The sequence below is a fragment of the Lycorma delicatula genome, chromosome 1 (assembly GCF_047948215.1).
Source record: "Lycorma delicatula isolate Av1 chromosome 1, ASM4794821v1, whole genome shotgun sequence".
NCBI lineage: Eukaryota > Metazoa > Arthropoda > Insecta > Hemiptera > Fulgoridae > Lycorma > Lycorma delicatula.
In genome coordinates this window covers 5482625-5497781 of record NC_134455.1, presented here as the reverse complement: position 1 = coordinate 5497781, position 15157 = coordinate 5482625, and the positions used below count along the sequence as shown (strand labels likewise).

The window sequence follows — 15157 nt, the reverse complement described above, 5'->3', positions numbered from 1 at the left end:
ATGTTTGTTGTACTTGTAGGAAGAATGCCGAACCTTATTCCTTTGCTAGATACCCACTGATACACTAAAAAATCTGTGAACTGCTCGACGGACGAATGGCCGCCTCTGAAGCTAAACTGGTGATCAGGGATAACGTTACCCTGCTATGGCATAATCTTTGAAGAAAGAGTCTTTCAAAGACCTTTCAAAAGATAGGAAGCAAGCTTATAGGCCTGTGTTGACAGTCATTTCTGGGCTTATTTGGCTTCAAAATCATAGTAACCTGAGATAACTTATATTCCGGTGGGAACCATAGGGTCTGAAGTATCGCATTGAACAGATGGGTTATATAAAGCTATCCCGAATACGGTAAAATGAACAACATTTTACCAGTCACCAAATTAAATCTTGGAGCCTTTGTCGAGCAATTCAATGTATCAATCTTTCGCGATAATTCCGCAGTCGTAACGGGTCTCAAAGATCTCTTCATCAATATCATCTGAACCGTGTGTCTTGAACACATTGCACAGGTGTGAGGCAAACAATTTTGCCTTTTGGCTGCCGCTGAAAATTAGTAAATTGGCAAAAAAATATGTAGCCAACGGAATCACATATTCAATGAAAACTTTCCAATTTACAGAATTAATCAAACTTAAAAATATTTAATAATAAAAATAAACATAGCGTTGAAGCTTTTAGCAGAAGAAAATCTGGAACGCTAGCAGTGAGTTGCAGTCAGAAATGTTTTTCTAAATCAAAGTAAACAAGTTGCACCGTTATCTCAAAAAAAAAAAAAATAAATAAATAAATAAAAGGTAGTGAAGAAAACACGAAACTAGCGAGATAATATTCATCAGTTTCAAAAATTCTATCTCTAAAAGTATGTTTGTTCTGCTCCAATTGTCTTTAATTTCTCGAATAATTTCATTATCTCATCGAATAATTTTCCCGAAAGGAAAAATGATTGATTAATATTAATCGATTAATAATTTTTAAGTTATATAGTCCAACTGCTATGAAAAGTTGTATGTTTAGAATAATTAGCCTCATATCTATGTATAGCAGTGTCTGAAATTTTTTAAAGCTGATTGATCCTGTGTCTAAATTTAATCTTATTTCTAATTGCATAAATACTTAATCGTTTTATTTAAATTTGCCTAACAGTTAATACGCATACATTCAAATTTTTGAAAATAAGGGTAAGAAATGGCACTAAATTTATTCTTTGATATTATTTTCTATTTTTTTTCGAAAATTTAGTTAACGTGAACTGATTTTAACGAAATTGTTATGTATTAAATTTATTCATACATCACTACTTTATGTAGGTTATAGATAATTTTTACGTCTCACCCGATTAAAAAAAAAGTAAAATCATTATTCTATTAAACCGGATTTTAATCAAAATAATAATAATATTATGGCTCCTATATGTGTGAACACACAAAATATTTTTTATTTTTTTAAATTTAATTTTGCTCAAATGTTTAAATTAATAATAATTTATCACTTAAACAGAAATTAGTTTATAAAATAATTTACAAGAAGCGTAATGTAAGAAGATCAATTAATTTAGAGTTAAAAGTAAACCAAATTTGGAATTGATTATCACAAATATAGAGATAAGCATCAATATTTCGAAACACTACTATGACACGTTTGTGGGCGTACAAACGCGCAAGTAAATTTATATGTTTGCTTCACGTGTATAAACACACGTTGTTCAGGTGGTTGGTTTAGTAGAAGCAGGAGGTGAGCGATTTTAGAAGGAAGATAAGTTGGTTTATCTACTAGATAGCTAGGAGCAAGCAACCGACTCGGTAATATTTACAATCTCTGTTGCGTTGGAGTGGGATGTGGTTGTAATACGGGCTTCTATTAGAGGCAGCCATCCTCCACCAAAGCGATTATTGAAGACCAAACAGGCAGGTTACAAGATTCGTGGTCGGGTCTAACCTCAAAGAGACCTCCCCTTTTCACTAACCTTTTAGATCAGCCTTCATCATCTCTTATCTAACAACATCTCATACATCTATATTATGAAACCTCTTCTACTTGTTACTAAATTAATAGTTTTTTTTTCTTTCATTCATTCAACAGAATAATAAGTAAAGAATTTTTATAAAATTCTTTACTAATATCGCCATATGAAACCGTACTTCATGTTTTATTCACCGTGTAATAAAGAACTGAACTAAATGTTATTAAATAACCTAAAATATTTTCAATTTTAATAATTTATTAAATACAAAACTGCTTAATTAAAATGTTATTGTTATGCAGATGAATATAGGCTGCTGTCATACGGGTAAGAAATTCAAAAATAAATGTAGAATATGCATTCAATGAACGGCTAAATTATTACAATTTTTAATGTATTTCACAAATGTCTTTTTAAAATAGTATAATATAACTTAAAATATGTATATCTTTTCAACTAAATACGATTTTGATATTTAAATAAAATGCATTGAACGCTTAAATTTCTTAATTAGAAGGAATTTAATGTCGTCAGAAGCGATTTATTTGTCATTGAAGAAAGTTCCAGTGTTGATAAATGACAAAATTATTGACATGTGTAAGCAAAATTTGTTATCGTTGCGATTTCTTTCGTAGTTATAATCAATCGCCTCTTTCAATCAAAAAAACACAACAGGATATTTACAAAACAAAAGTTTTGATGAAGTTCTTTTAGAATGACCAAATTTGTTCTGACATTTATAAATAATCTTGGTACTTTTATCAAAGTATTTCGCATATTTCAAAAAGGAAAAACATAAAATAAAATATGTTAAAGGAAGTAAAATAGGGATAAAGCAAATCCCTAATTTTTTAAACTAGGTGTTGATATTTATATGAAGTTTAATCTTGCTACTGAATAGAAAAGGGGATATGTTTAATAGACAGTTTTGCAACAAAAAGAGATGCGTTGATTTGCGGCTTTATACTATCTATCTCGATCTTGTTATGGATGTGATATATTAGGATTTGATGATGTACATGCATCACTAGTCAAAACTGCTCTCTATGAGATTAACGATGTGCATTGTACAGCTTTTTGTAAAGAAACTGAAATCGATAACTTTTCGGCAGAATATCGCTTGTATTTTAGGGGGTTTCATTTACTTATATTCGGCTCGAAAAAGGTAAAGATTTCATTCCACACACTCCTAAATAAGCTTACCTTAGGATGCTTGTACCCAAGAGAATGGATTATAGTTTTCGAGGTAAACGGTAATTTGTATGAGGTCGCCTACAACCATCAGAATTATACAACTAATATATAGGCAGTAAAAAATATTGATTTTAATTAAAATATAATCATTTTTAATAGATTTAACAATATTATATTGAAAATAAAATCTCGGGCATGCAGTTGTAAATCACAGCTGTAAATGCAGAGTAACATCACAATGCAATGAGGCGACTATTTAGGAAAAGTCCATATAGCATTAACAATACGTTACTTAAACGGGTCATTGAAGTACGAGTATATTAATATTACAAATACGAATATTTTGTGATTAAATTAAACTGTCAGTCTATTCGGCACTTGATTGAACATACTAGGAATATTGATGAAATAATGTTTAGTTGGAGCCTTTATAGGTTGAATACTTCAGTAACTGTTATCTAAATGAACAGATGGATGAATTTACGTATTCGATTCTATGGTATCTTTTTTGTTATTTAATAGCAGAGAAAATATGCAAAGTGGTCTAGTTCACAGAAAAAAAAAAAAAGTAAAATATGAATATAAATGGCTACCAGAATTGCTAATAGTAAATTTAATGCTGAAAATCCTTCAGTTGCAAATTAATCTACAATTAATTAATGACGTAATATTAATATTGTAATTAGCTAATTAATATTAAAGTACTTGTATTTGTTTAAAAATAATTGTAGTGTTTATTTCTTATGCAGTAATGGTAAGTGATACCCGTTTTTCCTTTTCAGGCTCAACACTTAACCTCTCATTACTTTCTTTTTCCTCTTCCGACAATTACCTCACTCGTTTGATGTCTGTTACTTACACACACAGACGCAGATGTCTCTGCATGTTTAAGTGGTATAGAGATGTTGGGTAGTGTGGGTTACGTTAAAAATACTTCTGAACTTGTTTTTAAGTTGTACAGACTTCTTAAGTGTAGGCATGTTTAAGAGTCTTTACGTATTCAGGGAACCAATTTGGTACATTTTATAGTTAGTACATATGATTAAAGAAAATCAGGGAACATATTTTGATGATTATTTCGTATTTCACGAGTAAGATATTAAAATTAGCTTATTCTATTCTTCAAATGATGTAATTATTTTAAAAGCTTATTTTGGAATATTAAAAGATTTAAATGGCAGAAAGGCTCCTGGAATAGACGGAATACCTGTAGAATTACTGCGCAGTGCAGGTGAGGAAGCGATTGATAGATTATACAAACTGGTGTGTAATATTTATGAAAAAGGGGAATTTCCGTCAGACTTCAAAAAATGTGTTATAGTTATGATACCAAAGAAAGCAGGGGCAGATAAATGTGAAGAATATAGAACAATTAGTTTAACTAGTCATGCATCAAAAATCTTAACTAGAATTTTATACAGAAGAATTGAGAGGAGAGTGGAAGAAGTGTTAGGAGAAGACCAATTTGGTTTCAGGAAAAGTATAGGGACAAGGGAAGCAATTTTAGGCCTCAGATTAATAGTAGAAGGAAGATTAAAGAAAAACAAACCAACATACTTGGCGTTTATAGACCTAGAAAAGGCTTTCGATAACGTAGATTGGAATAAAATGTTCAGCATTTTAAAAAAATTAGGGTTCAAATACAGAGGTAGAAGAACTATTGCTAACATGTACAGGAACCAAACAGCAACAGTAACAATTGAAGAACATAAGAAAGAAGCCCTAATAAGAAAGGGAGTCCGACAAGGATGTTCCCTATCTCCGTTACTTTTTAATCTTTACATGGAACTAGCAGTTAATGATGTTAAAGAACAATTTAGATTCGGAGTAACAGTACAAGGTGAAAAGATAAAGATGCTACGATTTGCTGATGATATAGTAATTCTAGCCGAGAGTAAAAAGGATTTAGAAGAAACAATGAACGGTATAGATGAAGTCCTACGCAAGAACTATCGCATGAAAATAAACAAGAACAAAACAAAAGTAATGAAATGTAGTAGAAATAACAAAGATGGACCACTGAATGTGAAAATAGGAGGAGAAAAGATTATGGAGGTAGAAGAATTTTGTTATTTGGGAAGTAAAATTACTAAAGATGGACGAAGCAGGAGCGATATAAAATGCCGAATAGCACAAGCTAAACGAGCCTTCAGTAAGAAATATAATTTGTTTACATCAAAAATTAATGTAATGTCAGGAAAAGATTTTTGAAAGTATATGTTTTGAGTGTCGCTTTATATGGAAGTGAAACTTGGACGATCGGAGTATCTGAGAAGAAAAGATTAGAAGCCTTTGAAATGTGGTGCTATAGGAGAATGTTAAAAATCAGACGGGTGGATAAAGTGACAAATAAAGAGGTATTGCGGCAAACAGATGAAGAAAGAAGCGTTTGGAAAAATATAGTTAAAAGAAGAGACAGACTTATAGGCCACATACTAAGGCATCCTGGAATAGTCGCTTTAGTATTGGAAGGACAGGTAGAAGGGAAAAATTGTGTAGGCAGGCCACGTTTGGAGTATGTAAAACAAATTGTTGGGGATGTAGGATGTAGAGGGTATACTGAAATGAAACGACTAGCACTAGATAGGGAATCTTGGAGAGCTACATCAATCCAGTCAAATGACTGAAGACAAAAAAAAAAAAAAAATTCGGAATATTTCGTGTGTAATTCATGATTTGTAATCCTTTCTCTTTGAATAACTTCAGAATAGCCAATTTCTCAATTTTGACTTCATTTAATTAATTTTTTTAACTTCTACGTCTTACTACTATTGTTCGACGACATTCAAGCAAGTAAAAATGTAGTTTGAAGTATTGTAGTTATAAATTATATCTAGTTCGGTATATCTGATTTGTTTGAATTCAGCAAAATTATATAATAGTTTTTTTATATAGTAAATAGAGTATTATCAAGCTTGAAATCTTTGAACTGATTCTTCGACCGTGAATATAATTGAATGACATTTTAAATTAGTAAGTTTTTTAAGATAAAAAAATAATTATTAACTAGTCTAATTAATTCCAAGGCTTCTTTTATCTAACAGTCAGCCGACTGGCTATCTAAATAATGGTAATCTGTTTTTCAGACAGCTTATCCAAGTTATCTAACCAAATTGTTCTGAAAATTAGTATTTTATACGATTCTATCTAATTTATCTATTATGGTAAATCAAAATTTCTGCAACATTTCTGCAATCAAAAAAATTTAATTTATGAGGACTTAGCTGTATCGAAACGTATCATCATGGGAATCCACTTATTGTTATTCTGATATCACAAAATGATCTCTGCCAAATTTACACCACACTTATGCTAAATTTGCATCACAGTTATCGGACCAATGCTTGGAATGTTATGGGAAAATGTGAGGGCGGTCGATTATTCTCAAGCTTCGAGTTGGGTCCGGTCCGGCAGGTAAAAATGATAGGAGTATAAATACTCCGGGAAGACCAGTTAAATATTAGTTCCGCGAGGAGAGTTTGCGATGTCAATCCGCGAGAGTATTCTGCGAGGAGGTCAGTGAAGGAAATAATTTCGATTGCAGGTTCGACGCAACAAAGGTGACGTCACGAGTAACTCCAGTACAGGAAAACAAGAAACGGGTCGGTGAGTTACTGTAAGATTATAAGTGAAACAGATAATGTACTAAATTTCATTCAGAAACTGTTAAGGTAGTTTTATTTATGAACGGCAAAAGTATTTGCCGTGAAAAAAGTTATTCGTGTCTTATCTATTGCAATATTGTTGTTAATAAATGACTAGTGATTAAAAGTGTTAAGACTAGTGTTAACAAAAGACATGAATGTCTTTTGTCAGTTTATGAATTCTGATTTTCACTATTAATCTACTAGTGGATAAATGCTGGCGATTACTTTAAATCCTGTTTTGATGTAATCTCTGTTTATTATTATTACTACTAGCTTTTACCCGCGGCTTCGCTCGCGGTGAACCTTTAAACTAAATACGCGAGCAACTATGCCATGTCGATCAGCAGCTTTTTGCCCGGGCATTAGCTCTTTAGTTACATCCTGCCACGATTACAGGTAAAAGTTACAAAGAGGTCAGGCCTGCCGTAAGTTCGTACATAAGCGAAAGCGTCTTAAGTGTATTCATGAAGATAACGGGGACTGTTCACAAAAGTAGAAGGCAGAATAACCATCTTGCCTATGTCGTTAGGTCTAATATTACCATCTGCGCTAATCGCATCTTGTGGATAATTGTAATTTTCAGCTCGTAATTTCGTCTGGTTTATAGAAATGTAACGAAGGCGTTCGCTCTCTACTTTAATATACATATGTACCAAGAACTGATGAAAGAGTTGCCTTGACCGCGAAGGGAGATTGAAGTTGTGCTCTCGAAGCACCATGTGATACGCATAAAAATCCATGCAGGAACCTTTTTTATCGGGAACTGACTGTCTTGTTGTTGGATTAATGACTGAAATATTGAAATGATATCCTGGCTCATATTTACTGAAAATGAACGGGTACTGCAAATTTATGAGTATCGGCTACGCATTTCAGCGTATTATCATGTGCCCGTAACACTATGTCTCGTGGAGAGCATGGGTCACCAGTAACTAAAACAGCAACTTCATAGATCATCGGCGCATTATAACGCCTCTCATGTTCGCCTCGTGGAGTTCGATCAGCATGAATGACCACTATGTAATTATCTGGAGGCCAGTTTTCTATTGCACTTTTAAAGGTATTTACCAACAAATTGTGGCTGTGTAACATTCGTTGAATTTTTGATACTGTATCTCGTTCGACTCCTTCAACATACTGACAACGACGGTTTACTTCATTTTCTTCATCACCCATAAAATACACCCGCAAAAATTTATGCTGTTCATTATCTGCTGGAAAAATTGATCCGATTTGATGATATATCTGTCCTTGTACAGTAAAAGTTGCTGAAAATCCGGGCATTCTTCACTTTATTTACTCCAAAGGATGTCATTTGGAATAATATTTTTTTCACTATAATACCGTCAGTATTACAGTGTTGGATTGCCACTTTATTTCATTTACTTACTGTAACGCCAGATGGCGTTGAATTTGGTGAAATTTTTTGTCGGACGATCATACCTACCAATATAAATTTTTTTACCCTCCCGAGAAAAAATTTTTTTTTTTTTTTTTTTTTTACTAAAAAGTGTCCTATGTCCTTCGCAATACCTTTGAGAATATGTGTACGAAGTTTTATGATGATCGGTTGAGTAGTTTCTGCGTAAAAGCGTAACAAACAAACTAACTCACATTCACATTTATAATATTAGTAAGGATTGTTACTATTATTCTAATTATTATTGCGTTTGTGATTAGAATAATTTTTTTTTGTTATTTGCTTTACCATTTTCGTACTATTGTCATTATTATTGATCTATCTAGATTTACATGTTTTTATACCAATAAATTGTAATTATATATACATTCACAGCTGTCAATCTCTCAATTTTCTAATCGAGCCGCTAACACGCGACAATATAACTAGCAGACCCGTTGCGGCTTCGCCCGTGCTATATGTTTATTTGCATTTCCCGTCTAGAATTAATGAAAACCCCTCTGTCTTCATCGAACGCATACTTGTGAGAATAATAACAAAATAGGGAAAAATTAATAGGCCAGGAGTATTAAACATAAAACAGGCTACATTTCGGAAAAATTCGTAGCACTTTGTAACTTGAGATGATAATGTAAAAGATGAAAACTATTGTTTCTAGCAAAAAAATAAAAGGTATCAAGTTTCGGAAAGAGTTGGATAGTGGGGAAAATTGAGTAAATGGCCCGATTGACTGGTGAAAATATCGGCTGGAAATAACTATAGAAAAACTCTTGAAATCATTGTAGGTAACAATTCCACAATTAGGTCACGTGCATTATGCAAACAAGTGCAAAAAAAATGAACCTGAAGTTTGAGACTAGTAGTTGTTTCTCAAAGTACTTCATATTTTGGGGAAAAATAATTCTAATCTTTTTCAAAAATTACTCCCGAGCTGGATTCCGTAAGTTAATTTGTTATTGAAAAATAAGCATTTTGCACAAAAAACTCGAAGTGTCCAAAAATTTTATGTAAACGGGGATTTCTGGGTCTACTTGGGCTAAATGAAAGAAGAGGCAAAATGTGACTTTATTTTTATCAAAAACGTTACTTTTCAGCTCATTTTTACGTTTTTTATTAATATTTATAAATTTTTCCATATTCTAAAATAAAACATTTCGGCGAAAATTGTCTAATGCTCTTGGCCTATTAATTTTTATTTATTATTATTATTCTCGCAAGCGTGAGTTTAACGAACACGGAGGGGATCTAGGGGCAGAGTCTCCTGGCTAGACGGGAAACATCTCTGACTGACTAAACATCCCTGACCGCGACCGGAAACGCAAGTAATCATTAGAACGAGCGAAGCCACGACGGGTTTGCTAGTTATATACAATTTTAGCAGTTAAAAGTGCGATATAAATTTATCAGAAATCATTTTGTTACAAAAAAAATAACAGAAGGTAGTTTCCTACGAAGATATGCATTATTTTGATAAGCTAAGTCTTAAAATATGATTTCTTTTAATGATGGAATGTTATAATTTACCACAATAGATCAATTAAACAGATAAAGAAAAAAAAACAAAAAATTTGGGGTATTCTGTCTAAATTTTATGAGAAATTATCCAGAATTTATTGATTTAGGAAGTCATACAAAATATGAAGTAATCAATGGTTTTTGAAAGCAATAAAATTAGTTAGAATTGGTTTTTGAGTGAAACATATGACGAATCTTGTAAAGGTTTTAACTGGAGATCTTACAAGTGTTAAGTTTTGGAACAAAAGAAATCCGATACTTTTTATTACAACTTAATGTTTTTATTTAACGTTCTTGTATGTTCTACAGAAAATCTTTTTAACGGACATTTCATTTAAAATTGAGAAATATATCGAGCGATATTTTTTTTAGGAGAACTTATTGTTCAGTAGCCTTATCAATAAAGTTTCAGATAATGAAGTTCTTTATACTTGTTCAGTTACAGAACTATATAATTATGAATGATCAAAACGAACCGCATCGGTCAATACAATTAAATATGAATGCAGCTGTTTCTAAAAAAAAAAATTAATATAAAATATTTTATCGAAGAAATTTAAACATTAAATTTTGACCCTGATATTATTATAAAATTTCTAAGATAAAGAAAAATGAAATTTACCTACATATATTATTGACCACTGAATGTGAAAATAGGAGTAGAAAAGATTATGGAGGTAGAAGAATTTTGTTATTTGGGAAGTAGAATTACTAAAGATGGACGAAGCAGGAGCGATATAAAATGCCGAATAGCACAAGCGAAAGGAGCCTTCAGTAAGAAATATAATTTGTTTACATCAAAAATTAATTTAAATGTCAGGAAAAGATTTTTGAAAGTATATGTTTGGAGCGTCGCTTTATATGGAAGTGAAACTTGGACGATCGGAGTATCTGAGAAGAAAAGATTAGAAGCTTTTGAAATGCGGTGCTATAGGAGAATGTTAAAAATCAGATGGGTGGATAAAGTGACAAATGAAGAGGTATTGCGGCAAATAGATGAAAAAAGAAGCATTTGGAGAAATATAGTTAAAAGAAGAGACAGACTTATAGGCCACATACTAAGGCGTCCTGGAATAGTCGCTTTAATATTAGAAGGACACGTAGAAGGGAAAAATTATGTAGGCAGGCCACGTTTGGAATATGTAAAACAAATTTTTAGGGATGTAGGATGTAGAGGGTATACTGAAATGAAACGACTAGCACTAGATAGGGAATCTTGGAGAGCTGCATCAAACCAGTCAAATGACTGAAGAAAAAAAAAATTATTGTATTTAATTAATTAGTAGATGATTAATATATATTTATTAAAATATGATCTATAAAAACGTAGTTAATTCGGCTAAGTAAAAAACAAAATTATATTATGTTATGTAGTTTAATATCTGCATTTTTTTTGAGGATAAACATTTTTGCCTTACATCAAAAGCATTTTTATCATAGAATAAAACGTTTCTCAAAAAGAAGACACATTGGAAGTTTCAAAAGTCATTGTAAGCTTCATGGATTAACATAATGTTTTTTAAAATTCGTATAGATATTCCTATTTTATTGACATAAAATAGCTCGATAAAACAACAAAAAAAACGATCAAAGTCCAGTATTTTAAATTCAACCAAACAAAATAAAAATAAATTCTCTTAAATTAAAAAATTATTAAACAAAACACACACACATTTTAAAATGAAAGTTATATAAATTACCTTTTAAAAAATTCTTTTATTTAATCATATAATTATAGTTATAAAAAAAAAACTAAACTGACCTCGACGTGATTTGAACACGCAACCTTCTGATCTGGAGTCAGACGCGCTACCGTTGCGCCACGAGGTCCTTACATGGTGACCCAAAATCCATTTAAGTTAAATAATTATTGCTCTTTTATATATATATATATATATAAAATGGTTATATAGAATGATAAGACATTTATTTAAAAATGTGTTACATACTGGCATATAAAATGAAGTAATTGATAGCATTTCTTGTTATAAAAATTTGAACTTTTAACAGAATCTTGTAAAGAAAGAATTACCTGTATTATTTTTACGTTTTATGGAGTAGTGAAAAAAAGCAGTCCTAAATAGTGCTTTCAGTTTTTACAAGAGATTAGTAATAAGGTAATGATAATAGTAATAGTCTTTTTTATCTCCTTGCGAACAAGTTAGTTGTTTTTTTATGTTATCTTATATCTATTTATTTTATTTTTTCATTAATATCTAGTGCTTCAAAAATAAAATTAAATTTACCATCTTATTTCTGTTGTTTATTCCTAAATTGTGGCTAATAAGAATTTTTATGTAATCCTATTTTCCTAAAGTGTATCTTTTCAACTAGTGAACAATTAACAACCCAACGCCCGGGCCAATGAGATGAGAATAATATGTGACATAAAAAAGTGTAATCTTGTACAGTTTCAGGCTGATCATTGCTGAGACGTCTGGTTAAAACCTTTCTAAATCCGCATGGGTCGCAAGTCTTCTCTCGCGAGTTACTAATTACGTGCGCGAAAAATTGTAATTTGTCACTACTCATTCATTTGTAGTCGGAAAAAATAGAAAAAAATATAGGTTATAGAAAAAGATTCATAGATTTGAAAAAACTGAACCGTATGTCAGTGCGATTTTTTTTACGTATGTTACAGCTGAAAATCCGACAAGCATAAAAAAATTCGTAAACAATACGTGACTTTCTTCGTTTAACCCTTTTCAGAGTAAAACTTTTTTTATCGGAAAAAGAAATTTATACACAGTTTTATAAAGCACATTTTGCAGATTAAAAAAAAATAAATTTGGTCCAAATCGGGCCAAATTTGAGTAAGATAAAATGAAAACTAACGTGAATGACGAGACCGGGATGTGTGGGGTCGCTTGGCAACAATACGAAAATGATGGAATTCAGCCCCACCCTGCTGGAGTGATATAAAGTGACAATTTATTCTCATTCTCCTATCTTTGTTCTATACATTGAGTAACGGTACAAGCTTCTTGGACAAAAGGCTAAGCCGACACAAGAGTTTACGTAAACGTTGACAAAAAATCCCCCTCCCACTTGTAACTCGACCAACTCTGTTAGAAATAACACTAACTGAATGATCCCGGTGTCGCTACGCTCTACGAAAACGAACGATTCAAACTGAATAGAAAGCTAACGTACGAGGTTGCAGTGGGAGATGTTTTTCATAGCATATTCACACGACCGGCTTCCTCCGCTGTTCTCAGTGATGCAATTTCAAATTTCTATAAAAAATTTTCCCTTTACAATGTACAGATACAAACTACATAACGTTAAAGATTGAAATCTGTTCTTTCCAACGATAATAACAGCTTATGAATTGAACGATCGGTTCATATTTTACAGGCGGCAAAAGAATAGCCTTTCAAATCCCTGTTATTGGGTTAACAGCATTTAACAGGTGAAATTCAGTCACCAAATTACGCCGGTATTCACTGTCTCGGGATTTCGTGCGGAAGTGCCGAGTTTGAATCTCGCCCAGATACAGCATCTTTTCATATGTACTAATTTTCACCGGGTCAATGATCATAGAATTTTTATAAATAGGACCAATAACGTATAAATAAAGACTATTGATATTTTATAAAATTATTCAAGTTGTCTCCAATAAAAGAATTAGGAAATATAGTTAACTGTTAAGTCTAATTAATATTAACTCTAACAATAATATTAACTGTAATTAAAATTTTCTTAAAATATTCTCTTCAACTAACTATAGTTTAAACTTCTCTATTTTGAAAGGAGACTGCACACTAAATCGGCATGTTCATTGTTCGTTTAGGAAAAGAATTTAAATCGAGAAATGATACGTCAGCGACAATATTTTAACATCTTTTCATTCCATCTTTTTCTCTCTCAATTCATTGTGGGTAATGAGTTATATTTAATATTTTCGTTACTTTGTGAATTAAAAAACTTAACACTTAACACATTAATAAAAGTCTTCTTCAAACTTTTGTGTTGAGCATTATAAAAAGAGTGAACGCTTTGAAACTTCGTATGACTCCAAACAGCTGGGTAACTAATAAATCGCATGTGATCGTCCAAAGATTTTAGGCCTATATACTTCTTCCCGCTGCAAGCGATGATAAATGATATGATTTATTTCATCGACTTATATTATTCCCAAATAACATGAATCCCTAACGATATGGATTTTTTGACACGGCCCGTATCTAAATGACGTATAGATCATTCCTATAATGAGACGATATTATGATATATACGATGATTACATTTATATATTTTTATGATATACTGTATATGATATATCATATATACAACAGCAGACAAGTATTACAGATATCAGTGAAGTACGCCTTTAGGAGCGTAATCGATTAAAATTTATTTTAAAACAAAATTTCAGAAAATTATTTTTCTTGATTTTATCATCAGGTTATTTTATTACTCTGTTACTGAAGTAAAATTAAATAAATAAAAAAATCATATATATTTTGCAACGAATCGACCATCGTTGAGAAGAGCAGGCTGATCGGAACAGCTAACGTCATGTACTCTATAGAGCTTCCATTTGTTCTCCTATAATACTTTCTATTACTTCAAAAATACCATATTCTACTTGGCCTCGGAACTTAAAGGACGAAAGGCTGATTTACTCAACCACTTCATCACGAAGTTGGGGATAACTGTCTGCTTAGAATTAGGTAAATTCGGTTCGTCTGTTTAAAAAAATTCTCATTAAAGTCCAAGAATACTTTTCAGCAATAGATAAATTTAGTAACTCAATATGTGTTCAACTTGTCAGCTTCTTATACTGCCACTCAAATGAAAAATAAAAAAAATTAGCTAAAATCATAAAAATTTCTTCTAATCGTTAAATCGTAAATCGATGGAATGTTATAAAAAATAAATATACATTTTCGAAGTAATCAAAATCTTTTTGCTTCGGTTAGAAATATTTTAGGAGTCAGTATGTAGATAAAAATATTAAATATGTGAGTAGATCATGGGAAGGAGTGTGTGCATAAGTTAACTGTGTTACATATTTTGGCATATTGTTAGACGATAAATTTTCGTAAGATGACCAAATAAATTTCTATCCGACGAAGTTAAACCATGTTCCTTTTTGAAGCGTTTTAATAGCTATGCTTGGCATCATTAAATATGTATTATACCTACACCTACGAACATTCTCGTATAAAATAAATACAATTAGGATCTGCTTCGTAAAAAGATAAATTTTCGTAAAAAGAGAAACACTTATGTAAATTTTTCTTTAAACTGCTTGCATGTTTCATAAAAAGCAACAGTTAAGATAAAGAGAGTAAATAACGCAAAGATTTATTATAACTGTTTAATCAGAAAAATAACAGAGCTATAGCACTATGTAAACGGGGGCGCGATGATGTGAGCTTTGTTGTATCATTGAGAGAACGTTTAGACGGTGAG

The 15157-nt window shown here is 31.5% G+C and overlaps 1 non-coding gene across 1 annotated transcript; it reads right to left on the bottom strand.

Annotated features, from left to right (window-relative positions):
• Positions 1 to 11494: 11494 nt before the first annotated feature.
• TRNAW-CCA (transfer RNA tryptophan (anticodon CCA)) lies at positions 11495 to 11566 on the bottom strand. Its single transcript has one exon. It is a non-coding gene; the product is annotated as a tRNA-Trp (tRNA).
• Positions 11567 to 15157: the final 3591 nt, after the last annotated feature.